The sequence below is a fragment of the Pristiophorus japonicus genome, chromosome 7, assembly GCF_044704955.1.
Source record: "Pristiophorus japonicus isolate sPriJap1 chromosome 7, sPriJap1.hap1, whole genome shotgun sequence".
NCBI classification, from domain to species: Eukaryota; Metazoa; Chordata; class Chondrichthyes; family Pristiophoridae; genus Pristiophorus; species Pristiophorus japonicus.
The window spans coordinates 242,377,815-242,403,981 of NC_091983.1; the positions used below are offsets into that span (position 1 = coordinate 242,377,815).

At 48.0% G+C, this 26,167-nt stretch overlaps 1 protein-coding gene across 1 annotated transcript in view; it reads right to left on the minus strand.

Moving 5' to 3' along the window:
• Positions 1–26,167, minus strand: part of LOC139266712 (dynein axonemal heavy chain 8-like) — a 2,132,242-nt gene that overhangs the window by 652,040 nt on the left and 1,454,035 nt on the right. The gene's annotated exons all lie outside the window — the stretch shown is intronic.

Genomic DNA, 26,167 nt, shown 5'->3' on the forward strand with positions numbered 1-26,167 from the left:
TATAAGCAAATCTCTAAGAACATTTTCGAACTCAGATTTTTGTCTACGTTTTGGTTTGTTTATTATGATTGGTAGCAGATCTCCAGTGGAGTTGTTAATGGCGGAACATCCAACGTGTAATTGCTCAAGTATGACAGAAGTTAAGTGAGATGCTCATTGTCATGTATCTTACATTATTATATATAACTGTATCCTAACATGCTATATATGACTGTAATAAGATATGACCTGTAACCACCAGCATACCTTACCACCGGGGGGGCACTTGCAAGAGACAGGTATATAAGCACAGGTCTCAGGCAAGTGCAGCATTCCAGAGCTGTGAAATAAAAGGTGCAGGTCCAGAGTGACCTTGACCTCACTACATGCCTCGTGTGAATCTATACTGAAGGGACAGGACTTTACAGTGACGACGAGGATGGGATCCGAATCTATAGTGAAGGGACAGGACTTTACAGTGGCGACGAGTTACGGGATTACAGAATCCACAGAATGGCGAACAACGGATCAGATGAAAAGTACAATGCGGGAGACAATTGGGAGGACTTTGTAGAAAGGCTCTAGCAAAGCTTTGTAACCAAAGACTGGTTAGGTGATGATACGGCAGGGCAAGAGAAGAGCCCATCTCTTGACCAGCTGGGGCTCGAAAACATACGCTTTAATGAAGGATCTGTTGGCACCTGAGAAACCAGCAAGCTAGTCGTTTGAAGAATTGAGCACACTGGTAAGAGACCACATGAAGCCAGAGAGCAGCCTACACATGGCCAGACACAGGTTCTACAATTACAGACGCTGTGTGGGCCAGAGCATACCCGACTTCGTGGCGGGTGCAGGACATTCTAAAAAGGGAGGGAGAACAGCCAGTTGTCGTGGTGCACATTGGTACCAACGACATAGGTAAAAAGAAGGATGAGGTCCTACGAAACGAATTTAAGGAGCTAGGAGCTAAATTAAAAAGTAGGACCTCAAAAGTAGTAATCTCGGGATTGCTACCAGTGCCACGTGATAGTCAGAGTAGGAATCGCAGGATAGCGCAGATGAATACGTGGCTTGAGCAGTGGTGCAACAGGGAGGGATTCAAATTCCTGGGGCATTGGAACCGGTTCTGGGGGAGGTGGGACCAGTACAAACCGGACGGTCTGCACCTGGGCAGGACCGGAAACAATGTCCTAGGGGGAGTGTTTGCTAGTGCTGTTGGGGAGGATTTAAACTGATATGGCAGGGGGATGGGAACCAATGCAGGGAGACAGAGGGAAACAAAAAGGAGGCAAAAGCAAAAGACAGAAAGGAGATGAGGAAAAGTGGAGGGCAGAGAACAAAAAGGGCCACTGTACAGCAAAATTCTAAAAGGACAAAGGGTGTTAAAAGAACAAGCCTGAAGGCTTTGTGTCTTAATGCAAGGAGTATCCGCAATAAAGTGGATGAATTAACTGTGCAAATAGATGTTAACAAATATGATGTGATTGGGATTACGGAGACGTGGCTCCAGGATGATCAGGGCTGGGAACTCAACATCCAGGGGTATTCAACATTCAGGAAAGATAGAATAAAAGGAAAAGGAGGTGGGGTAGCATTGCTGGTTAAGGAGCAAATTAAGGCAATAGTTCGGAAGGACATTAGCTTGGATGATGTGGAATCTATATGGGTAGAGCTGCAGAATACCAAAGGACAAAAAACGTTAGTGGGAGTTGTGTACAGACCTCCAAACAGTAGTAGTGATGTTGGGGAGGGCATCAAACAGGAAATTAGGGGTGCGTGCAATAAAGGTGCAGCAGTTATAATGGGTGACTTTAATATGCACATAGATTGGGTTAACCAAACTGGAAGCAATACGGTAGAGGAGGATTTCCTGGAGTGCATAAGGGATGGTTTTTTAGACCAATATGTCGAGGAACCAACTAGGGGGGAGGCCATCTTAGACTGGGTGTTGTGTAATGAGAGAGGATTAATTAGCAATCTCGTTGTGCGAGGCCCCTTGGGGAAGAGTGACCATAATATGGTGGAATTCTGCATTAGGATGGAGAATGAAACAGTTAATTCAGAGACCATGGTCCAGAACTTAAAGAAGGGTAACTTTGAAGGTATGAGGCGTGAATTGGCTAGGATAGATTGGCGAATGATACTGAAGGGGTTGACTGTGGATGGGCAATGGCAGACATTTAGAGACCGCATGGATGAACTACAACAATTGTACATTCCTGTCTGTTGTAAAAATAAAAAAGGGAAGGTGGCTCAACCGTGGCTATCAAGGGAAATCAGGGATAGCATTAAAGCCAAGGAAGTGGCATACAAATTGGCCAGAAATAGCAGAGAACCCGGGGACTGGGAGAAATTTAGAATTCAGCAGAGGAGGACAAAGGGTTTGATTAGGGCAGGGAAAATGGAGTATGAGAAGAAGCTTGCAGGGAACATTAAGACGGATTGCAAAAGTTTCTATAGATATGTAAAGAGAAAAAGGTTAGTAAAGACAAACGTAGGTCCCCTGCAGTCAGAATCAGGGGAAGTCATAACGGGGAACAAAGAAATGGCGGACCAATTGAACAAGTACTTTGGTTCGGTATTCACTGAGGAGGACACAAACAACCTTCCGGATATAAAAGGGGTCGGAGGGTCTAGTAAGGAGGAGGAACTGAGGGAAATCCTTATTAGTCGGGAAATTGTGTTGGGGAAATTGATGGGATTGAAGGCCGATAAATCCCCAGGGCCTGATGGACTGCATCCCAGAGTACTTAAGGAAGTGGCCTTGGAAATAGTGGATGCATTGACAGTCATTTTCCAACATTCCATTGACTCTGAATCAGTTCCTATGGAGTGGAGGGTAGCCAATGTAACCCCACTTTTTAAAAAAGGAGCAAGAGAGAAAACAGGGAATTACAGACCGGTCAGCCTGACATCGGTAGTGGGTAAAATGATGGAATCAATTATTAAGGATGTCATCGCAGTGCATTTGGAAAGAGGTAATATGATAGGTCCAAGTCAGCATGGATTTGTGAAAGGGAAATCATGCTTGACAAATCTTCTGGAATTTTTTGAGGATGTTTCCAGTAGAGTGGACAAGGGAGAACCAGTTGATGTGGTATATTTGGACTTTCAGAAGGCTTTCGACAAGGTCCCACACAAGAGATTAATGTGTAAAGTTAAAGCACATGGGATTGGGGGTAGTGTGCTGACATGGATTGAGAACTGGTTGTCAGACAGGAAGCAAAGAGTAGGAGTAAATGGGGACTTTTCAGAATGGCAGGCAGTGACTAGTGGGGTACCGCAAGGTTCTGTGCTGGGGCTCCAGCTGTTTACACTGTACATTAACGATTTAGACGAGGGGATTAAATGTAGTATCTCCAAATTTGCGGATGACACTAAGTTGGGTGGCAGTGTGAGCTGCAAGGAGGATTCTATGAGGCTGCAGAGCGACTTGGATAGGTTAGGTGAGTGGGCAAATGCATGGCAGATGAAGTATAATGTGGATAAATGTGAGGTTATCCACTTTGGTGGTAAAAACAGAGAGACAGACTATTATTTGAATGGTGACAGATTAGGAAAAGGGCAGGTGCAAAGAGACCTGGGTGTCATGGTACATCAGTCATTGAAGGTTGGCATGCAGGTACAGCAGGCGGTTAAGAAAGCAAATGGCATGTTGGCCTTCATAGCGAGGGGATTTGAGTACAGGGGCAGGGAGGTGTTGCTACAATTGTACAGGGCCTTGGTGAGGCCACACCTGGAGTATTGTGTACAGTTTTGGTCTCCTAACCTGAGGAAGGACATTCTTGCTATTGAGGGAGTGCAGCGAAGGTTCACCAGACTGATTCCCGGGATGGCGGGACTGACCTATCAAGAAAGACTGGATCAACTGGGCTTGTATTCACTGGAGTTCAGAAGAATGAGAGGGGACCTCATAGAAACGTTTAAAATTCTGACGGGGTTAGACAAGTTAGATGCAGGAAGAATGTTCCCAATGTTGGGGAAGTCCAGAACCAGGGGACACAGTCTAAGGATAAGGGGGAAGCCATTTAGGACCGAGATGAGGAGGAATTTCTTCACCCAGAGAGTGGTGAACCTGTGGAATTCTCTACCACAGAAAGTTATTGAGGCCAATTCACTAAATATATTCAAAAAGGAGTTAGATGAAGTCCTTACTACTAGGGGAATCAAGGGGTATGGTGAGAAAGCAGGAATGGGGTACTGAAGTTGCATGTTCAGCCATGAACTCATTGAATGGCGGTGCAGGCTAGAAGGGCCGAATGGCCTACTCCTGCACCTATTTTCTATGTTTCTATGTTTTTTCTATGGAACTTCGGAGGTTGGTTAGTTTATGTGAGTTCTCCGATGAACTGAGGAGAGAAATGCTGAGAGACTTTTTCATTGAAGGAATAGGCCACGCAGGCATATTCTGAAAGCTCATAGAGACCAAGAACCTGACCTTAGAGGCAGCAGCACTGGTTGCACAGACATTCTTGGTAGGGGAAGAAGAAACGAGGTTGATTTACAATGCAGGTACAACAACGAATGAAATGATGGAACAAGGAGTTCACAGCATTAGAAAAGCTGTTACCCCCACACATAGACAAAACCGGCAGAACAGGCTTTCGACAGCAAGCAGTGGCAACAGAAGTCATCAAGGGCCACAGGAACGGCCGTTCACACCTCATCAACCCACAATGCGAGCAGTCAACTACAAACTGAGAGAAGCTCAAGAGAGATCAGCCAGACGCAGCTCATTCTTTATAAGCAATCTGTGCTGGAGGTGTGGGGGTGGGCACCCGTCAAGGGGATGTCGATTTCAGCAGGCTGTTTGCAGGAACTGTGAATATACAGGGCATTTGGCCCGCATGACAAAAAAAACTGCAGCTCGGCTGGTATACGAATCAGATGGGTCGGAAAGCGGACCAGAAGACGGTGGGGACAGTACCCGGGACACCGATGTACAGCGCGTCAACACGATCAATGGCCACTGCTCCTACGACAGGATGCCTCCCATAATGATGAGGGTCCTACTGAACGAGATATTTGTCAACATGGAGCTGGATACAGGAGCGAGTCAATCTCTCATGGGCGCTCAACAATTTGAACAACTGTGGCCGCATAAAAGAGACAGACCAAAACTCACAAGGGTCGACACCAAACTAAGGACCGATACCAAATAAATCGTACCAGTCCTCGGCAGCGCCATGCTCTCTGTCACACACAAAGGGACAGTGAACCGACTTCCCCTGTGGATTGTCCCCGGAGACCCCCAGCACTGCTGGGGAGAAGTTGGCTGGCAAAACTAAACTGGAAATGGGATGATGTCCATGCCATGTCATTAGAGAAACGGACCTCCTGCTCAACAGTTTTCAAGTGATTTGAACATCTCTTTCAGCCAGGTGTGGGCACTTTCAAAGGGGCCAAAGTCAAAATCTACATCACACAGGATGCTAGACCGGTCCATCACAAGGCCAGAGCTGTACCCTATGTGATGAGGGAAAAGGTTGAACACAAACTAGACAGGCTTCTGCGGGAAGGCATGATATCACCTGTGGAATTTAGCGACTGGGCAAGTCCCATCGTCCCAGTCATGAAGCCTGATGGATCCGTACGAATCTGTGGGGACTACAAATCTACCATAAACAGAGTCTCCCTACAGGACCAGTAACCCGCTGCCCAGAGCGGAGGACTTTTTTGCCACATTGGCTGGAGGTAAACTTTTCTCAAAATTAGACCTCACATCTGCGTATATGACGCAAGAATTGACCGAGGAATCCAAGCTACTCACCACCATGAACACACATCGAGGCCTTTTCATGTACAATCGATGCCCATTCGGCATCAGGTCGGCAGCTGCCATATTCCAGCGCAACATGGCGAGTCTGCTCAAGTCCATCCCGGGGACGGTTGTATTTCAAGACGACATACTTATCACGGGCAGGGACACCGACTCCCATCTCCGTAATTTGGAGGAAGTACTAAAGCGGTTGGATCGGGTAGGCCTACGAGTCAAGAAATCCAAGTGCCTGTTTCTCTCACCCGAGGTTGAATTTTTGGGCAGAAGGATTGCCGCTGATGAAATCCGCCCAACAGAGTCCAAAACAGAAGCAATTCACCTGGCACCCAGGCCCCGGAATGTCTCAGAACTGCGCGCCTTTCTCGGGCTACTCAATTAGTTTGGGAACTTTATGCAGAACTTAAGCACGCTGCTGGAGCCTCTCCACGTGCTACTCAGGAAGGGGTGCGATTGGTTTTGGGGGGACGCCCAGAAACGCGCCTTCAATAAGGCACGCAACCTTCTGTGTTCCAACAGTGTTTTGACTTTCTTTGACCCAGGTAAAAAGCTAGTTCTCATGCGATGCGTCAGCGTATGGGGTCGGGTGCATTTTGCAACATGTCAATAGTGCGGGCAACTTACAACCCATAGCTTATGCCTCCAGGTCACTTTCGCGGGTGGAGCGCAGCTACAGAATGGTACAGAAGGAGCCGCTCGCGTGCGTGTACGGTGTCAAAAAGATGCACCAATACCTTTTCGGAGCCAAGTTCGCAATAGAAACCGACCACAAGCCCCTCATGTCCCTCCTATCCGAGAGCAAGGCAATAAACGCCAACGCCTCGGCGCGAATTCAACGGTGGGCACTCATGCCGGTGTCCTACGACTATACCATAAGGCACAGACCAGGCACAGACAACTGTGCCGACGCGCTCAGCAGGCTACCCCTGGCGACCACGGAAGGGTCTGACGAACAGGACTGTGAGATAGTTATGGCAATCAATGCCTTTGAATCCACAGGTTCGCCTATGACGACTCGCCAAATCAGAGCCTGGACGGCCAGCGACCCCACGGTATCCTTAGTAAAAAGATGCGTCCTAACCGGTGACTGGGCAGAGGCTCGCGATGCCTGCCCCAAGGAATTAAAACCCTTTCACAGGCGCATGCATGAGCTATCACTACAAGCAGACTGCCTGATGTGGGGCAGCCGAGTAGTCATGCCTCTGCGAGGCAGAGAGGCATTTGTCCGGGAGCACCACCGTGAGCACCCGGGGATCGTTCTCATGAAGGCCATAGCCAGATCCCACGTCTGGTGGCCTGGTATTGACACGTACTTGGAGCATTTGCAACGTACGGAATCCCTGACATATTAATCAGTGACAATGGTCCGTGCTTCACCAGCGCAGAATTCCAAGACTTTATAATTGACCACGGCATAAATCACGTCAAGACGGCACCGTTCAAGCCGGCCTCCAACGACCAGGTGGAGAAAGCAGTGCAAATCATTCAACAAGGCATGCTTAAAATCCAAGGTCCCACGCTGCAGGGTCGCCTGTTGCGACTGCTATTGGCATACAGATCTCGTCCGCACTCACTGACTGGGATCCCCCTGCGCAACTGATGAAAAGGACTTTAAAAACAAGGCTCTCATTAATCCTCCCAGACATGCACGAAATCGTTGAGGCAAAGCGCCGTAAGCTGACTGAGTACCATGACAGAAATTCGAGGGGGAGATGGAATGAGATAGGGGACAAAGTGTTTGTACTAAACTATGGCAGGGGTCCCAAATGGCTTGCAGGAACAGTAACGGGCAAGGAAGGAAACAGGCTGCTGGTAGTACAAATGGACAATGGCAAAACCTGCCGGAGGCATGTCGACCAAGTCAAAAGCAGATTTACCAACAGCACTGCGGAACCAGAGGCAGACTACTATGTGGAACTCACACCACACCTGGTGGACAGACAGAGGGAACAACCTGAGGAAAGGGCAATCCCCACAGACAGCCCAGGCGAGTCAACAACAATCACACCAATCGAAACAGACAGCCCAGGGGGAGATACCAGTTACCACACCCAAAGAAAAACAGACACCAAGGCAAACAACTGAACCACAACTCAGACGCTCCACGCGAGAGCGTAGACCACCTGAGGGACTGAACTTATAAAGACAATAAGACCTTGGGGGAGGGTGATGTCATGTATCTTACATTATTATATCTAACTGTATCCCAACATGCTATATATGACTGTAATAAGATATGACCTGTAACCACCAGCATACCTTACCACCAAGGTGGGGGGGCACTTGCAAGAGACAGGTATATAAGGACAGGTCTCAGGCAAGTGCAGCATTCCAGAGCTGTGAAATAAAAGGTGCAGGTCCAGAGTGACCTTGACTTCACTACATGCCTCGTGTGAATCTGTACTGAAGGGACAGGACTTTACACTTATAGTGCCACACTACACTCAAGAATATTTAATATATTACCAGTATATCTCCTGTGGATTTGCTTATGGTGAGTCATCTTGCAATTTTTGGGACTGGATTTTCCGGTGCTGTCTGCCTCTGTTTTCACCCTGGAGGGGCGGTAATGGCGGCGGTGAGCTCTTCTGGGCGGGCGGTCAGCTTCCAGCACCCAGCCGGGGATTTCGGGGCCAGTTTCGGTAGGGCGCAGAGCATTTCCGCTCGGAATAGGCGAGCCGGTGTGCAACGCCTCTGGTTGCAACACTGGCACACTCATAACTCACGCCGGACCCGTATGCCCCGCAGCACGCCCTGCTGTGACCGCTTGTGAAAACGGGCAGTGCGACCTGGAGCAGCTGCAGAGAGGTAAGTAATATGCACCTCAGGTAAGTGTGATTGCTTTTTCTCTTCTTTTTTTTTGCGATTTATGTTGTGGTGGCAAGGGCTATGTATTGGGAATGTTTTTGGTGTTTTTTCTCCCCGGGCCTCTCTTAGAGCGCACCTGGGCTGACTTGGGATTTCCATATGGTTAGCCGGCTTAGTGCCCTAAGAGAAGTGTGCAACGCCTCCCTTTGCACTCCGCCCCACACTCAGGGCCCAGCTGCCCAATGTTTCTGACTGAGGTGCGAACTGTTCCGGGTGAAAATTTTACCGCCCCGCTGCCATTACTGCGCCAAAATGAGCAAAGCTGAAAAACCAACCCTCGGTGTCAACTGGGGCTCAGTGATGACATTTGTGTGTCTTTGTGTATTTCTCTCCAGATTACCCTTCTAGGTTTGTATATCTTTATGATTTCTGATATCCTGTGTCCAACGATATTGATTACCATTCGTGTTTGTCTGCACCTTTCCCATCGAGTTCTTCCAATGTCTTGATTTTTTTCAATCTACATTTTTTGCTTTTGTAAGTCTGATTTCTGGCTTAACTAATATGTTTTTCAATTCATTCACGGGATGTGGGCATCACTGGCAAGGCTAGCATTTATTGCCCAGCCCGAATTGCCCTTGAGAGGTTGGTGGTGAGCCTCTTTCTTGGACCGTTGCAGTCCATGTGGTGAAAGTACTCCCACAGTCCTATTAGGTATGGAGTTCCAGGATTTTGACCCAGCAATGATGACGGAACAGTATGGTGTGTGACTTGGAGGGGAACTTGAAGGTGATGGTGTTCCAATGCGCCTGCTGCCCTTGTCCTTCTAGGTGGTAGAGGTCGCAGGTTTGGGAGGTGCTGTCAAAGATGCCTCGGTGAGCTGCTGCAGTGCATCTTGTAGACGGTACAGACTGCAGCCACGGTGCATCGGGGGTGGAGGTATGACATGTTTAAGGTGATGGATGGGGGGCCAATCAAGCGGGCCATGTTGTCCTGGATGGTGTTGAGCTTTTTGAGTGTTGTTGGAGCTGCAGTCATCCAGGCAAGTGGTGAGTATTACATCACACTGCTGACTTGTGCCTTGTAGATGGTGGAGAGGCTTTGGGGAGTTAGGAGATGAGTCACTCACCACAGAATACCCAGCCTCTGGCCTGTTCTTGCAGCCACAGTAGTTATATGGCTGGTCCTGTTAAGTTTCTGGTCAATGGGGACCCCAGGATGATGATGCTGGGGGATTTGGTGACGGTAATGTCGTTGAATGTCAAGGACAGGAAGTTGGATTCTCTCTGATTGGAGATGGTCATTGCCTGGCCATATGGCATGAGTGTCACTTGCCACTTATCAGCCCAAGCCTGAATGTTGTCCAGATCTTGTTGCATGCAGGCACAAACTGTATCTTTATCTGAGGAGTTGTGAATGGAACTGAACACGGCATTTCCCCTTCTGACCATATGCATGAGGGGAGGTCATTGATGAAGCAGTTGAAGCTGGTTGGGTCAGACACTATTTTGAGGAACTCCTACAATGATGTTCTGGGGTTGAGATAATTGGCCTCCAACAACGAAAATCATCTTCCTTTGTGCTCGGTATGACTCCAGCCAATGGAGAGTCTTACCCCTGATTCCCCTTGACTTCAATTTTACTTGGGCTCCTTGATGCCACGCTTGGCCAGGCTGTTCCAGTACAGCTACAACGACCCGAAAAAGTGGAAAATTGCCCAGATGTGTCCTGTCCATAAAAAGCAGGCTAATTCAATGCGGCCAATTACCACCCCATTAATCTACTCTCAATCATCAGTAAAGTGATGGAAGGTGTTGTCGACTGTGGTATCAAACGGCACTTACTCACCAGTAACTTGCTCATTGATGCTCATTTTGGGTTCAGCCACGACACTCAGTTCCCGACCTCATTGCAGCCTTGGTCCAAACATGGACAAAAGATATGAATTCCAGGGGAGAGGTGAGAGTGACTGCCGTTGACATCAAGGCAGCATTTGACCGAGTTAAAAGTGCCCAAGTAAAATTGAAGTCGGTGGGAATCAGGAGGAAATTTCTCCACTGGCTGGTGTCATACCTAGTGTAAAGTTCTTACACAATACCACAAATCCACACGAGACACATTCTATGGACAAGGTCACTGTGTGACCTGCACCTTTATTCACAGTACCAAGAAGTGATGACCCTGCCTGGGACCTCCCTTTATATTCCTGGATGACCAGGTGAGGAGTGTCTCCCACAAGTTCACCCCCTGTGGTCAATGTGTGCATTTCTCAAGTATATATAGTATTGCAGTGTTGTTACATGAAGGTTACATACATGACATCAACTCCCGCCCAATGTCTTATTGGGATCACAGGTTAAGTCTTTCGGGTGGTCTGTGCTCCCTCGTGGAGCGCCACAGTTGGGGCTCTGGCTGTTGAGCCTTGGCCTGCGTGTCTGTCCCCTGTGGTGATTCCGGCCTGTCCGGGCTGACCGCAGGGACTGTGCATGCTGCTGAATGTTCTTGTTGCTCGTTCACTGGCGGTGGTGTGGGCAACATCTCATGATCTTCCTCAGGTTCCTCAGTGTCCATGCTGAACCTTTTTTTTACTTGGCCCAGATGCTTGCGGCATATCTGCCCATTGTTAAGTTTAACCACGATGACCCTATTCCCCTCTTTGTCTATTACAGTACCTTCAAGCCATTTGGGCCCCAAAGCGTGATTGAGAACAAATACGGGGTCACCAATTTCTATACATCTCCCCCTTGAATTATGGTCATGGTACTCATTTTGGGACTGGCACTTGCCTTCAACAATGTCGGACAAGACAGGATGAATGAGGGACAGCCGAGTTTTGAGTGTTCGTTTCATAAGGAGCTCTGCGGGCGGGACCCCCGTGAGCGAATGCGGTCGGGACCTATAGGCCAGCAGGAGGCGCGATAGGTGGCATTGAGGAGAGGGACCTTGAATCCTGAACATGCCTTGTTTTATGATTTGGACCGCACGTTCCGCCTGGCCATTGGAGGCTGGCTTGAACGGTGCTGTTCTGACATGGTTAATGCCATTACCCGACATGAACTCCCGCAATTTGTAGCTAGTGAAACATGGGCCATTATCGCTAACAAGGATGTCTGGCAAACCGTGGGTCACAAAGACCGCATGTAGACTCTCCACAGTGGTGGATGTCGTGCACAAATTCAAAATGATGCACTCGATCCATTTCGAGTGCGTATCAACCATGATGAAAAACATTTTCCCCATGAATGGGTCCGCGTAGTCTACGTGAATGTGTGACCATGGCCTGGTGGGTCAGGGCCACGGGCTGAGCGGGGCCTCCCTGGGGGCATTTCCCAGCTGGGCACACGTCGTGCACCTGCGAACACAGTGTTCCAGGTCTGAATCAATTCCCGGCGACCAAGCGTGTGACCGGGCAATGACCTTCATCAGCACGATGCCTGGGTGCTCGCTGTGGAGTTTCCTGATGAAAGCTTCCCTGCCCCTCTGGGGCATGACTACCCGGCTGCCCCATAGTAGGCAGTCGGCTTGGATGGAGAGATCATCCATTCACCTGTGAAACGGTCTGACCTCCTCAGGGCATGCTCCGTGTGCAGGCGCCCAATCCCCAGTCAGGACACATTTCTTAATCAAAGATAGGAGGGGATCTCTGTTGGTCCAGATTTTGATCTGGCGGGCTGTGATGGGGAAGCCTGCGCTGTCAAAGGCATCAACGGCCATAACCATCTCAGCGCTTTGCTCCGCTGCCCCCTCAGTGGTGGCCAGTGGAAGCCTGCTGAGCGCGTCAGCGCAATTTTCAGCGCCCGGCCGGTGCCGGATGGTGTAGTCATACGCAGCCAGCGTGAGAGTCCATCGCTGTATGCGAGCTGACGCATTGGCATTGACAGCCTTGCTGTCTGACAACAGGGATTTTAACGGCTTGTGGTCCATTTCTAATTTGAACCTCCTGCCAAAAAGGTACTGGTGCATCTTTTTCACCCCATAGACACATGCGAGTGCTTCCTTCTCAACCATCCCATAATCCACGTTCTGCTTGGGAGAGCGACCTGGAGGCATAAGCCACAGGTTGTAGTTGCCCCTCAGCATTGCACTGCTGCAACATGCACCCAACCCCATAGGACGATGCATCACATGTCAGAACCAATTTCTCACAGGGGTTGTACAGGGTCAACATCCTATTTCAACAGAGTAAGTTACGCGCCCGATTCAAAGCACGTTCTTGACAGTCCCCCCAAAACCAATCGCAACCCTTACGCAGGAGCACGCGTAACGGCTCCAACAATGTGCTTAAGTTCGGCAGAAAGTTTCCGAAATAGTTCAAGAGTCCCAGAAATGAACACAACTCCGATGTGTTGCAGGGCCTGGGCGTTTCTGTTTTGGATTCGGTAGGCCGAATACCGCCTGCAGCAACCGTCCTGCCCAGAAACTCAACTTCGGAGCCAAAAACACACACTTAGGTTTCTTGAGTCGCAGGCCTACCCGGTCCAGTTGGCGTAGCACCTCTTCCAGGTTGTGGAGGTGTTCCTCGGTGTCCTGACCCGTGATGAGGATATCGTCCTGGAATATGATCGTTCCAGGAATGGATTTGAGCAGGCTTTCCATGTTTCTTTGAAAGATCGCGGCCGCTGATCGAATGCCAAATGGGCACCTGTTGTAAACAAACAGTCCCTTGTGAACGGTGATTGTGGTCAGTAGTTTGGATTCGTCGGCCAGTTCTTGGGTCATGTAGGCTGAAGTGAGGTCCAACTTGGTGAACAGCTTGCCGCCTGCCAGCGTGGCAAAAAGATCCTCTGCTCTCGGAAGCGGGTATTGGTCTTGTAGGGACACCCGGTTGATAGAGGCCTTGTAGTCGCCACAGATCCTGACCGAGCCATCCACTTTTAGGACGGGAACAATGGGGCTCGCCCAGTCGCTGAATTCAATGGGCGAGATGATGCCCTCTCTCAGCAAACGGTCCAATTCGCTTTCAATTTTCTCCCGCATCACATACGGCACAGCTCTGGCTTTGTGGTGCACTGGTCTGGCGTCCGGGGTGATGCGAATCACTACTTTGGTACCTTTGAATGTCCCGACGCCAGTTTGGAATAGCGACTCAAATTGCTGTAGGACCTGTGAGCATGAACTTCGCTCCACAGATGACACTGCATGCACATACCCCCATTTCCAGTTCATCTCAGCTAACCAGCTCCTCCCCAACACTGCAGGATCATTGCCTGGGACAATCCAGAGCCGGTTCACTGATCCATTGTATGTGACAGCCAACATTGCACTGCCTGGCACTGGAATGATTTCTTTGGTGTACGTCCATAGTTGAGTCTCAATGCGTTCTAGTTTGGGTCTGCTGGCTTTGAGTGGCCATAGCTTTTCAAATTGTTGAACGCTCATGAGTGACTGGCTGGCCCCCGTGTCCAGCTCCATGTGTATCGGGATGCCATTTAATAAGACCTTCATCATAGCACGTTTAGTGAGTTTGTCTTACCGCAGGTAAAGGGTACACAGCCAGATAGGGAATGGAAGACCAACAGGAAGAGCAATGCAAGGAAGGTAGTGCAGGAATCCCCTGCGGTCATCCCCCTGCAAAACAGATACACCGCTTTGGGTACTGTTGAGGGGGATGACTTGTCAGGGGGGAGCAGCAGCAGCCAAGTTCATGGCACCATGGCTGGCTCTGCTGCACAGGAGGGCAGGAAAAAGAGTGGGAGAGCGATAGTGATAGGGGATTCAATTGTAAGGGGAATAGATAGGCGTTTCTGCGGCCGCAACCGAGACTCCAGGATGGTATGTTGCCTCCCTGGTGCAAGGGTCAAGGATGTCTCGGAGTGGGTGCAATACATTCTGAAAAGGGAGGGTGAACAGCCAGTTGTTGTGGTGCACATTGGTACCAATGACATAGGTAAAAAATGGGATGAGGTCCTACGAGGCGAATTTAGGGAGCTAGGAGCTAAATTAAAAAGTAGGACCTCAAAAGTAGTAATCTCAGTGTCAGCATGGATAAGAAATTGGCTTAAGGACAGAAAGTCAAGTCATAAATGGTTGTTTTTCAAACTGGAGGATGGTAGACAGTAGTGTTCCCCCAAGGATTAGTGCTAGGACCACTGCTTCTTTGATGTATATAAATGACTTGGAATTATATTGGAATACAGAGTAAAATTTCAAAATTTGCTGATGATACCAAATTTGGAGGTGTGGCAAACAGTGAGGATAATACGAATCGATTGCAATAGGACATAGATAGGCTAGCAGAATGGGCAGACAAGTGGCAGATGGAATTTAATACAGTGTAGTGTGACGTGATGCATTTTGGCAGAAGGCATATGGAGAGGCAATATAGACTTAATGGCACTGTTCTAAAGAGTGTGCAGCGACAGAGGGACCTGTGCATAGATCTTTGAAGGTGGCAGGACATATTGAGAGAGTAGTTAACAAAGCATCTGGGATCTTGGGCTTCATAAATAAAGGTATTGAGTACAAACCAATAATGGAATTAAGGGTTATGGGGAGCAGGTGGGTAAGTGGAGCTGAGTCCACGGCCAGATCAGCCATGATCTTTTTGAATGGCGGAGCAGGCTCAAGGGGCTAGATGGCCTACTCCTGTTCCTAATTCTTATGTCCTTATGTTCTTTTGTTCAAAAGCAGGGAAATTGTGCTGAACCTTTATAAAGCTCTGGTTGGGCCACAACTAGAGTATTGCGTCCAGTTCTGGTCACCACACTTTAGGAAGGATGTGAAGGTTCTTGGGAGGGTAAAGGGGAAATTTACCAGAATGGTTGCACAGAAGGGGGATTTTAGCTACAAGGTTAGTTTGGAGAAGATGGGGTTGTTCTCCTTCAAGCAAAGGAGGTTTAGGGGAGATTTGATAGAGGTGTACAAGATTATGATGGGTTTGGATAAGGTAGACAGAGAAAGGCTGTTCCCATTAGTTGATGGGACAAGGACTAGATTAAAGGTTTTGGGCAAAAGATACAGGGGCGATGTGAGGAAGAACTTTTTTACGTGGCGAGTGGTAATGATCTGGAACTTGCTGCTGACGAGAGTGGTGGAAGCGGAGACAATCAATAATTTTAAAAGGAAATTGGATAGGCACTTGAGGGAATTAAACTTGCAGGGATAGAGCGAGCAAATGGGCCTGACTGGATAGCTCTACAGAGAGGTGGCATGGAATCGATGGGCCGAATTGCCTCCTTCTGTGCCGTAATGACGCTATAACTCTGTTTCATAGAGCAAACAATAGGCATGCTGAAGATGCATTTCAGATGCCTTGACAGATCTGGAGAAGCCCTTAAGTATGCGCCAGCCAGGGTCTCCAGAATCATTGCCTTCTCCTGTGCGCTACACAACATAGCACTGCAGTAAGGATTGTAGCTGCAGAAGGAGCAAGGCGCATAGCCCACAGCTTCTTTGGAGGGGGAGGGGCAGGTGCAAGACGAGGAGGAGGAGGATGAGGGGGAAAAACCTGAGGTGGAGATGGCATCAGCAGCCATGCACATTGCTGCCCGAAAGGCCCGGGGTGGTCTCACCATAGCCATATTTACTTAACTTACTCCAATACAGCCACATGCTGTACTAATTCCCCCCAACCACCAACAACACCATAAAGCATCCCTACATTGACCAATCCATTCCTCTCACCCAAAGCCCCAGTGCTCGAGGTTAAGTCATGTCTCACCATGTCACAAAGCCACTTCTAAAATTTGAGGCAAAAATGGACAAGACCCAAAAGTGGTGCAATTAAAAACATTTATGTATGTCATTAAAATAACTGGAACTTAACGCTAACATTTTTTGATACACCCATGTAGACCCTTGAGCATTAAGGTTTATATCATTTTTCTTCTCCGAGTGATTCAATGAGGTGCAACCCCTGTGGCTTCAGTAGAGGTAGGGGCAGGCTGCTCACTTCATTACTGCGACTCTTTAGACACTTTTAGTGGATGTCCTCTGGGTTTCGGAGCCTGTGATGGCCCTGCCAAATTCTGCTCCTCCTGCAACTGTACAGGGGCAGACCAGGCCATTGGGATCCAAGGAAGCATGTGGGGCTCTGACTGAGGCAAATGCAATGGGGGAGAAGTGGGAGTGCTTTGAGAAATGCCCTCACATCCATGTCCCCTCTCAACATCATTCCTCTCATGGACCACCCACACTTCCCTGCTAGCAAAAAGCTAGAGGAGGAAACCAAGATAATATACGGGCGCAACTCTGACTCCAACATGGCGATGGATCAGGGAGTCAATATCATAGAAACGACTCGGAGCCCAGCAGGCAGGCAAGGGCAGTTCTACACACCCCAGGCAGCAATAGACCCCAGAACAGGTTTTCAACACAGACAATGGCAGGCTGAACGGACATTTACGCCATCCCATTGGACAATGCATTCTGGGATGGGGCCATTGACACACACTAACAGGGTGCTCAAGAGCAGACAAAGGGACAATCAGCAAATATTGCCTCGTAACAGCTCTTTTGTTCACAACAATGGGAATCTCATTTCATGCTGGAGGTGTGGGGGCAGAAACCTGCGAGGACTTGCAGGTTTCAACAGTTCACCTGCAGAAATTGTAACCTCACTGGCCATTTAGCTAGAATGTGCAGGAAGCTTGCGACCAGGCTAATTTACGACGCGGATGGACCAGAAAAGGGGTCTGCGAGGCAAGATGACGCGTGGGGCAAATCAATGGACACTGAAGTTCAGCGGGTTCATGAAGCAAACATTTACAGCTCATATACCAAAACGCCACCTATGATAGAAACATAGAAACATAGAAAGATAGGTTCAGGAGTAGGCCTTCAAGCCTGCACCGCCATTCAATAAGATCATGACTGATCATTCCTTCAGTACTCCTTTCCTGCTTTCTCTCCATACCCCTTGATCCCGTAAGAGCCATATCTAACTCTGTCTTGAATATATCCAATGAACTGGCATCAACAACTCTCTGCGACAGGGAATTCCACAGGTTAACAACTCTCTGAGTGAAGAAGTTTCTCCTCATCTCAGTCCTAAATGGCGTACCCCTTATCCTAAGACTATGTCCCCTGTTTCTGGACTTCCTCAACATCGGGAACATTCTTCCCGCATCTAACCTGTCTAGTCCCGTCAGAATCTTATATGAGATTCCCTCTCATCCTTCTAAACTCCAGTGAATAAAGGCCCAGTTGATCCAGTCTCTCCTCATATGACAGCCCAGCCATCCCTGGAATCAGTCTGGTGAACCTTCGCTGCACTCCCTTAATAGCAAGAACGTCCTTCCTCAGACTAGGAAACCAAAACTGAACATAATATTCCAGATGAGGCCCCACTAAGGCCCTGTACAACTGCAGTAAGACCTCCCTGCTTCTATATTCAAATCCCCTAGCTATGAAGGCCAACATACCATTTGTCTTCTTTACCGCCTGCTATACCTGCGTGCCCACTTTCAGTGACTGGTGAACCATAACACCCAGGTCTCGTTGCACCTCCCCTTTTCCTAGTCTGCCGCCATTCAGATAATATTCTGCCTTCGTGTTTTTGCCCCCAAAATGGATAACCTCACATTTATCCACATTATACTGCATCTGCCATGCATTTTTCCACTCACCTAACCTGTCCAAGTCACCCTGCAGCCTCTTAGCGTCCTCTTCACAGCTCACTCCGCCACCTAGTTTTGTGTCATCTGCAAACTTGGAGATATTACACTCTATTCCTTTATTCAAATCGTTCATGTATATTGTAAAGAGCTGGGGTCCCAGCACTGAGCCCTGCGGCACTCCACTAGTCACTGCCTGCCATTCTGAAAAGGACCCGTTTATCCCGACTCTCTGCTTCCTGTCTGCCAACCAGTTCCCTATCCACGTCAGTATATTACCCCCAATACCATGTGCTTTGATTTTGCACACCAATCTCTTGTGCGGGACCTTGTCAAAAGCCTTCTGAATGTCCAAATACAGCACATCCACTGGTTCTCCCTTGTCCACTCTGCTAGTTACATCCTCAAAAAAATTCCAGCAGATTCGTCAAGCATGATTTCCCTTTCATAAATCCATGCTGACTTGATCCGATCCTGTCACTGCTTTCCAAATGCGCTGCTATTTCGCCCTTCATGATCGATTCCAACATTTTCCCCACTACTGATGTCAAGCTAACTGGTCTGTACCCGTTTTCTCTCTCCCTCCTTTTTGAAAAAGTGGTGTTACATTAGCTACCCTCCAGTCCATGGGAACTGATCAGAGTCGATAGACTGTTGGAAAATGATCACCAAAGCATCCACTATTTCTAGGGCCACTTCCTGGGATGCAGAATATCAGACCCCGGGGATTTATCAGCCTTCAATCCCATCAATTTCCCGAACACAATTTCCCGCCTAATAAGGATATCCCTCAGTTCCTCCTTCTCACTAGACCCACTGTCCCCTAATACCTTCGGAAGGTTATTTGTATCTTCCTTCGTGAAGACAGAACCGAAGTATTGGTTCAATTGGTCTGCCATTTCTTTGTTCCCCATTATAATTTCACCTGAATCCGACTGCAAGGGACCTACGTTTGTCTTTACTGATCATTTTCTCTTCACAAATTTATAGAAGCTTTTGCAGTCAGTTTTTATATTCCCTGCAAGCTTCCTCTTGTACTCTATTTTCCCCCTCTTAATTAAATCTTAGTCCTCCTCTGTTGAATTCTAAATTTCTCCCAGTCCTCAGGTTTGTTGTTTTGTCTTGCCAATTTATATGCCTCTTCCTTGGCTTTAACACTATCCTTAATTTCCTTTGTTAGCCATGGTTGAGCCACCGTCCCAGTTTTATTTTTACTCCAGACAGGGATGTACATTTGTTGAAGTTCATCAATGTGATCTTTAAATGTTTGCTATTGCTTATCCACCGTCAACCCTCTTAGTATCGTTTGCCAGTCTATTCTAGCCAATTCACGCCTCATACCGTCGAAGTTACCTTTCCTTAAGTTCAGGACCCTAGTTTCCGAATTAACTATGTCACTCTTCATCTTAATAAGGATCTCTACCATATTATGGTCACTTTTCCCTCGCACAACAAGATTGCTAATTAGTCCCTCCTCATTACACAATCCTCTATCTCCCAGCATAGGTTCCCAACCCCCTGCCATATTAGTTTAACCCCTCCCCAACAGCACTAGCAAACACTCCCCTTAGGATATTGGTTCCGGTCCTGCCCAGGGGCAGACCGTCCGGTTTGTACTATTCCATGAGCCTCAATTTTGTTAAGAACATAAGAACATAAAAAATAGGAGCAGGAGTAAGCCATATGGCCCCTTGAGCCTGCTCCGCCATTCAATAAGTTCATGGCTGATCATTGACCTCAACTCCACTTTCCAGTTCCCCATATCCCTTGATTCCCCAGAGTTCAAAAATCTATCTATCTCAGCCTTGAATATACTCAAAGACTCAGCATCCACAGCCCTCTGGGGTAGAGAATTCCAAAGATTCACAACCCTCTGAGTGAAGAAATTCCTCCTCATCTAAGTCTTAAATGGCCTACCTCAGCCTTGAACATATTTGGAGACTCAGCATACACAGCTCTCTGGGGCAGAGAATTCCTCCTCATCTCTGTCTTAAATGGCCTACCCCTTATCCTGAGACTGTGCCCCCTAGTTCTGGACACTCCAGCCAGGGGAAACAACTTTTCAGCATCTACCCTGTCAATCCCGTTCAGAATCTTGTATGTTTCAATGAGATCACCTCTCATTCTTCTAAACTCCACAGAGTTAACCAACCTTGTATGTGATACTTTGTCAAATGCTTTCTTAAAATCCATATAGGCAACATCCATTGCATTGCCTTCATCAACGTTCTCTGTTGCTTTATCAAAAAATTCAATTAGATTAGTCAAACACGATCTGCCTTTCACAAATCCATGCTGCCTCTCCTTAATTAACTTAAATCTCTCCAAGATCCTGGTAATTTTTTCTCTGATTATTGTTTCTAAAACCTTACCCACCAGTGATGTTAAAATGACCAGCCTGTAGTTACGAGAATTATCCTTACACCTTTTCTTGGATAAGACATTTGCCATTTTCCAATCCTCTGGCACCTGCCCCACATCTAGGGAAGATTGGAAGATTATGGCAAGCCCTTCCACTATCTCCACTCCCACTTCTCTTAGGAACCTGGGATGCAAGCCATCCGGACTAGGCGACTTATCCACTCTGAGCGTATCCAGCCTTTCCAGTACATCCTGCCTATCAATTTTCACTCCATCCATTACCTCTACCATTTTCACTTCTGCGGATATTTTGTCAGCATCCTCTTCCTTAGTAAAGACCGTTACAAAGTACTCATTAAGTATTCTAGCCTTGCCCTGCGCTTCTAAGAATATATCACCTTCTATGTCCCGAAGAGGCCCCACTCCGCCTCTTACTACCTGCTTACTATTTACATGTTGGTAGAAGATTTTTGGGTTCCCTTTTATGTTAACTTCCGTTCTATTCTCATATTCTCTCTTTGCCGGTCTTATTTTCCTCTTCACCCTCCCCGCTCAACTTATCATATTGGCCTGGTTCTCACTTGAAGAATTCACCTGACATGCATCGTACACCCTCTTTTTTTGTTTCATCATATTCTCTATCTCCCTCATCATCCAACGAGCCCTTTGCCTTTACCTTTTACCTTTATCTTTCCATCTTGTTGGAATGTACCTAGCCTGAACCTAAATCATCTCCTCCTTAAAGATCACCCACTGTTCCGTTGCAGTTTGATTCCATTTCATCCTGGCTCGATCCCCTCTCATCCCATTGAAGTTAGCCCTCTTCCAATTTAGAAATTCCACTTTAGATTGTTCCTTGCTCTTCTCCATTACTAATCTGAAGATTATGATATGATGATCAATCGTACCCACGTGTTCACCCCCAGACACTTGGTTCAATTGGCCCACCTCATTCCCCAGTACCAGATCCAGCAATGCCTCCTTTCTAGTTGGGCCGAGAACATACAGGTCAAGTAAGTTTTGGACACCTTTCAGAAATTCTGCCTTTCCCTTTACTCTATCATTATCCCAATCGATATTTGGGTGATTAAAGTTCCCCAATATCACCACTCTATAGTTCTTGCACACCTGTGATTTCCCTGCAGATTTGCTCCCCTATCTCTCTCTCTCACTATTTGGAGGCCTATAGAATACCCCCAATAGTGTGATCATACCCTTTTTGCTTCTCAACTCTAACCAAATGGATTCTGTCCTTGCCCCCTCAAGGACATCCTCTCTTTCCAACACTACAATGTCTTCCTTAATCAGTACTGCCACACCACCTCCCTTTTTTCCTTCCCTATCTTTTCTGAACACCTTGTATCTGTGAATAATAAGTCCTCACTGTTTTTAAGCCATGTTTCCACTATTGCAACTGCATCATATTCCCACATGGCAAATTGGGCTTGTAGCTTGCCAACCTTATTCACCACATTTTGTACATTTACATACATGGGGGTAGAAATTGTCCCCCGCCTGAAACGGGGAGCTCCCACCCCATTTTGATGGTTTTTATTCGCAGCTGCGGTTCAGGTCGGTTCCTGAGCAACATTCGGCTCTTTGGTTTTTTTCACTCTCCGATCCAGAACTCGATCATAATGGGGGCAGTGATTACACCTGAGGGGCGGATATGCGGCGGTGACAGCAACTGAGGGGCGGAAGGTGGGTACGGAGCGGATTGACCGCCGTGATGACTTTATCACGACGCCACGTCCCCTTCACTTAAAAGGGAGGGCCTCCGCAATTATAAAACTTCAGGCCACCAGGGAGGGTTTCGGCTGAGCCAGCAGCCTGGCACTCAAGAGGGGGTGCCAGGCTGTCTGTTGGCGGCCAGGCCCAACCCGGGGGCATATTTATTGGGCCGACATGACAGTCGGCCAACAAAATAAAATGGCAGCAGCGGCAGTGCGTCCTCCCCTTTAAAGAAAGCCGCAGCCGCCACTGCAGAAGGCCACAGCCCCACTTGACCACCAGAAAAAAAAGGTTTGGCACCGCCGAGCAGGCTGAAGATTTTCCATCATCGGGGGATTAGATCGGCGGTGCACACGGTGATGACACGATCGGCAGCAGCGGCGCGGTGGGGGGAGGGGGAACGGGGCACTGCCGGAAAAACTCGGAAGGGTAATTGGGCTATCAGCGGCCATTCCACTAAAAGTCGGCGGCCATTCCACTCCGCAGCGTGGCCACCAATTTGCGGTGGTAACAGGCCTTAAGGAGAGGGACAATTTTGGCCCCATGCTTTCTAAACCTGTCTTTGTATTACTCCTAGTCCTTCTTAGTCTGCTCCTATCGAATATGGTACTACTTCCTTCTCTAGTACTATCCGACACTCTCATTCCTTTATGCACCTTATTCCTCTTTTCTACTTCTTATGCTGGTGCTCAAGGCCTGCCAATTTAGTTTAAACCCACCCCAACCATACAAGAGAACCTAACCGTGAGGACATTGGTCCCAGTCCTGTTGAGGTGCCTCCTGCCCCAGAACTGGTCCCAATGCCCCAAGAATCTGAAGCCCTCCCTCCTGCACCATGCCTTTAGCCACGCATTGATCCTCCTTATCTTCCTATTTCTACTCTTGTTGACGCGAAAGTTAAAAAGTCCTACTTTTTAATTTTCTCCCTAACTCCTGAAAGTAGGACCGTAGGACCTCAATACCTGCCATCTCTATGTCATTGGTACCGACGTGTACCACAACTTCCCTTCCCCCTGCAGAATATTCTGCACCCTCTCCATGTTGTCCTTTACCCTGGCACTAGGGAGGCAACACACCATGCGGGACTTGTTATGTATGTAAACTTTACTCGTGTGTAAGACTTGCCACCAGGGGGCACACCTGTTGGAGACCCAAGGGTCACCTGCACACCCTGGGCAAGCAGGTATAAAAGGCAGCCTACCATTGCAGATGACACTAAGCTGGGTAGCGGTGTGAGCTGTGAGGAGGATGCTAATAGGCTGCAGGGTGACTTGGACAGGTTAGGTGAGTGGGCAAACGCATGGCAGATGCAGTATAATGTGGATAAATGTGAGGTTATCCACTTTGGTGGCAAAAACACAAAGGCAGAATATTATCTGAATGGCGGCAGATTAGGAAAAGGGGAGGTGCAATGAGACCTGGGTGTCATGGTTCATCAGTCATTGAAAGTTGGCACGCAGGTGCAGCAGGCGGTGAAGAAGGCAAATGGTATGTTGGCCTTCATAACTAGGGAATTTGAGTATAGGAGCAGGGAGGTCTTACTGCAGTTGTACAGGGCCTTGGTGAAGCCTCACCTGGAATATTGTGTTCAGTGTTGGTCTCCTAATCTAAGAAAGGATGTTCTTGCTATTGAAGGAGTGCAGCGAAGGTTCACCAGACTGATTCCCGGGATGGCAGGACTGGCATATGAGGAGAGACTGGATCGACTGGGCCTGTATTCACTGGAGTTTAGAAGGATGAGAGGGGATCTCATAGAAATATTTACAATTCTGACAGGACTGGACAAGTTATATGCAGGAAGTATGTTCCTGATGTTGGGGGAAGTCCAGAACCAGGGGACATAGTCTAAGGATTTAGGACTGAGATGAGGAGAAATTTCTTCACTCAGAGAGTTGTTAACCTGTGGAATTCCCTACCGCAGAGAGTTGTTGATACCAGTTTATTGGATATATTCAAGAGGGAGTTAGATATGGCCCTTATGGCTAAAGGCATCAAGGGGTATGGAGAGAAATCAGGAAAGGGGTACTGAAGGAATGATCAGCCATGATCTTATTGAATGGTGGTGCAGGCTCGAAGGGCCAAATGGCCTACTCCTGCACCTATTTTCTATGTTTCCATGTTTCTATGCTGCTTCCTCATTCTGGAGTTACATTAAAGAGACCAGGGTCACAACAATTTTAGCGTACAGTACACAGTCTTGTGGAGTTATTCTGAACATAACAGGACTCACGATAACAGTTACACAAACACCTGTCTGTCCCCTAACTATGGAATTTCCTATAATGCCTGCATTTCTACACTTTGATGTTGGCCCCCCTCCTCCCCCGTGCAGTCCCTTGCCCATTGGTGCCATGGTCTGGACTGGACTGCACTCCTGCAAGGTGTTGTCACTCCCAGCAGTCTCCAATGCGGAGTACCGGTTGGATGATGACACACATCCCAAAGATTTCTGCACTACCTGCCTCTTCCTACTCTTCTGGATGGTCACCTATTTACTATCCTGAACTCTCTCTGCCTGCTGGGTGGCCACCTCCTGGAATGTACGGTCCAGTAAACTCTCAGCCTCCCTGATGCTCCGCAGTGACACCAGCTGCCCCTAAAAGCTCGGAAACCCTGAGCTCGAGCACCTGGAAACACTTCCTGCACATGTGGTTCCCAAGCCACATGAAGTGTCCTGAAGTTCCCACATGGTGCAGGAATTGCAAGCAACAGGTATCAGCTGGCCATTCAAGATCTAAAAAATCTCTATTCCCTCCTGGAATCTAGTACATATCTTGTTTCAACGATTAATTTTAATTAATGGCTCTAGGTCTCAGGTCTTGCTGTTTCATGCTCCTTCTCTTGGACCACTCCTTATTTTTTAAAGTACCAGAATAGCATCACTTCCCTCAGTGCACCACAATCTCTCGCTCTCGCTCTCGCTCTCTCGCCAAATTCCAAATTTAATACTCTGCGGAGCAGTACTCCGTGCATTAGCAAAAGCCTCCTGTATTTATACTAGTATAAATTCCAGAGACCTGCTGACAGTCATTACCAGGTAACCAGTTCTAGCTACCCACCTAATTAACTGTGCAACTGCCATGAGCAGTCAGCTTGTTTACCACTGCCTAACACTGTGAAAGAAGCTACTAGTTAGGGTTACAGTTAAGCTAAATGCTAAATGCAATACTTAACTAAGATCGACCCTTAAAACCATTGAAATTCCTTCACTCACTAAATTCTAAGTTTAGTACTCTCTAGAACCAGTGAAGGGGGCAGTGCTGTGTCGCGAGGTCAGGTTGGTGGAGGACCTTTGACTTACGGATGTTTTGCGTAAGGCCCATGCTTTCGTATGCCTCGGTGAAGGTGTTGACAATGGCTTGGAGTTCGGCCTCTTAATGTGCGCTGATGCAAGCATCGTCCGCGTACTGTAGTTCGATGACAGATGATGGGATGACCTTGGACCTAGTCGGGAGGCAACGTAGATTGAACAAGTTTCCATTGGTTCTATCGTTTAGTTCCATTCCAGCGGGGTGCTTGTTGATAGTGAGAAGGAGCATTGCAGCAAGGAAGATCGAGAAGAGCGTTGGTGCGATGAAGCATCCCTGCTTCATTCGGTCATCAAAATCCACAGCTCGGCCTTGGACAATGTAGACCATTTTCCACATCTCGAGAGTCTACTATCAGTAAGGGCAGACATCGATGATCAGGTCCAACACCGAGTCGCCTGAGGAAGAGAGTGTTTGAAGACCAAGACCTCAAATCTGGCACCAAGCTTATGGTCTACAGGGCAGTAGTGATACCTGCTCTCCTATATGGCTCAGAGATGTGGACTATATACAGCAGACACCTCAAGGCACTGGAGAAGTACTACCAGCGCTACCTCCGCAAGATCCTGCAAATCCACTGGGAGGATAGATGCAGCAACATCTGTGTTCTCACTCAGGCCAACATCCCCAGCATCAAAGCAATGATGACA